General features: G+C 40.2%; 1 pseudogene; it reads right to left on the bottom strand.

The window, feature by feature from the left end:
- Nucleotides 1-1,903: 1,903 nt before the first annotated feature.
- On the bottom strand, nucleotides 1,904-2,154 carry LOC144218737 (cytochrome c oxidase subunit 6B1 pseudogene; annotated as a pseudogene).
- Between the last annotated feature and the right edge of the window lie 318 nt (nucleotides 2,155-2,472).

The raw sequence follows: 2,472 nt of genomic DNA, 5'->3' as shown, positions 1-2,472 counted from the left end.
AGGGAAGAAGGAAAGAAAAGCAAGGGAAGAGCAAACACAACCTCTTCCTTCTGCAAATCCAAAAGCTCAGAGTAAGTATGCTTCAAATTGAACTTGCTATTCAAGGTTCAAGCTGCCCATGACTTGACCAACCTCCTTAAATGCCTGGACTTTACCCAGTCGGCCTCAGAGATTAGTGAAGGGATATTGAACAGGACACCTCTGAAGCCAGCTATGGAAGGAAATCTTTATACCATGCCTTTACCCCAGCACCCCTGTTTAGACTGTCTAATTGACAGACTATTTCTATTTTGTTAAAGCTCAGGAAGACTGATGGACAATTTTGACTTTACAGATACTTATAAATTAAACAAACAAACAACAACAATGAACTGTCAGTTAGGTTTGTTATTTTCCTCCATATCTTTGTAGTTCCTCTTTCAATGTACTCAAAACCTTAGCTTATTTTCAATATCTTTTCCTAAGGAATTTTCCCCTCCTATGATCAGCCTGATTCAACCAACAGCCACAGGGACTTTGTCTCCATACAGCCAGTTGGAGTTATCTTCATTGTTAAGTACTGCTTCCTTGACTTTCCTGGCCATAAGAATTACTTAGGAACTTTGGATATTGTTATTAGTATAGTTTCTGAGAGTGTTATGGACTGAACTGTGTTTCCTTAAAGTTAATATGTTGAAGCTCTAACCCACAATGTGATTGTATTTGGAGAAGGACCTTTAGGGAGGAAATTAAGGTTAAATGAAGTAACATGGGTGGGGCCCTACTTTGATACAACTGGTGTCCTTATAGGAAAAGGAAGAGACACCAAGATCTCTCTTTCTGCACAGGTACTAAGAAGAGGCCATGTGGGATACAGCAAGAAGACAGTCTTCTAGAAGCCAGGACAATAGCCTTCAGCAAAAACAGAATCTGCAGCCACCTTGATTTGGGACTTCAAGCCTCCAGAACTGTGAGAAAATAAATTTCTGTTGTGCAGGCTGTGGTATTTTGTTACAGTAGCCAAAGCAAACTAAGATGGGGGCCCTTCCTCTGGAGTTCCTAAGTTACTAAATATGAGATGACTCTCAAGAATGTGTGTGTGTGTGTGTGTGTGTGTGTGTGTGTGTGTGAAACAAATGAAATGATTTTTATGATCTTGTGAATTTGGGAGCTACTAAAATGAAAGTATTATACTTATGAATATTTCTGTTTACACCTATTTCTTTTTTTGTGTGGGGATACAAAGGAGTTTTTATTATACTATTTTCGTGTAGTTCAAAAATAACATGAGACAAGTTTTTTTAAAATTGTCTAGATAAATAAAGGGGAATATACAGATATATTTTAGCACATACAGTGGCTTGAGGCTATTTTATGTAATCATCCACTCTATTGTCTAGTATAGAGAAGGTGGTCAGTTTAATAACATAAAACAAAATAAAATGGAAAAAAATGGTCACCCTGAAGCCCCTCTTACTGGTCACAGTACTAATGTCACTCCAGCCCTTTGTCTGATCAACCAGTTGTTTTACACATACACAGTCTTACACTTTTTCAACGAGTCTTTTTTTTATTTTTTTATTTTTTTTATTTGTTATTTATTTCTGAGAGAGAGAGAGAGAGAGAGAGACAGCATGAACAGGGGAGGGTCAGAGAGAGAGGGAGACACAGAATCGGAAGCAGGCTCCAGGCTCTGAGCTGTCAGCACAGAGACCCACGCGGGGCTTGAACCTACAAACCATGTGATCATGACCTGAGCCGAAGTTGAACGCTTAACCGACTGAGCCACCCAGGTGCCCCTCAACGAGTCTTTATTAGGTAAGCCATGATTCAGGGTCCAAGGTGGGGATCACCATGTACCCAGGTCCCCCTTCACCACCCTGGGAGAAGAATGGAGGACAGAGGAAAGGTGGGTGAAGCCAGTTCAGATCTTCCCGGGAAACATACCTTCTGCCTGGCACTTACTTCAGGCTGACACCTGGGACATGGAGCAGAGGGACATGTACACACACTGGTACCATTCACGCATGGCGCCCCTTTAGCAACTGTTGACTTCTCACAGCCATGAAAGCCTAGACAGTTCTGCTAGCAATTCGTTGTCTGGTTCTTGTTGGGGAAGTAGTTGTCAAAGGAAGTCTGGTAGTTCTTAATTTTGGTCTTGACATCTTCCACCATCATGCTGACTCTTAAAGACACCCCTGAAGCAGCGCACAGCTCAATGTGACCCTCAGCAAGGACTTGCTTATACTTCTCCTTCCTCCAGTCTTTATAGACTGTTCTCCATTTCAATACTTACTTATTGATTACCATTCTAGGTAGTGAGAATATAGAAATGAACTTTTAAAAAAGACAGGATACCTCCCTTCCAGAAGTTAACATTCTAAAGGAGATAAAGACTATACTGACACATATTATTTATTAATTAATATGCAGTAGTGATAAATATTATAAAGAAAAAAAGGTAAAGTATTAGAAAGTGAGTTACAGTGGTAG

The sequence above is a fragment of the Crocuta crocuta genome, unplaced genomic scaffold (assembly GCF_008692635.1).
Source record: "Crocuta crocuta isolate KB4526 unplaced genomic scaffold, BGI_CrCroc_1.0 scaffold229, whole genome shotgun sequence".
NCBI lineage: Eukaryota > Metazoa > Chordata > Mammalia > Carnivora > Hyaenidae > Crocuta > Crocuta crocuta.
Note: the sequence above shows the minus strand (reverse complement) of the source record. Positions and strands in the feature narration are given on the sequence as shown.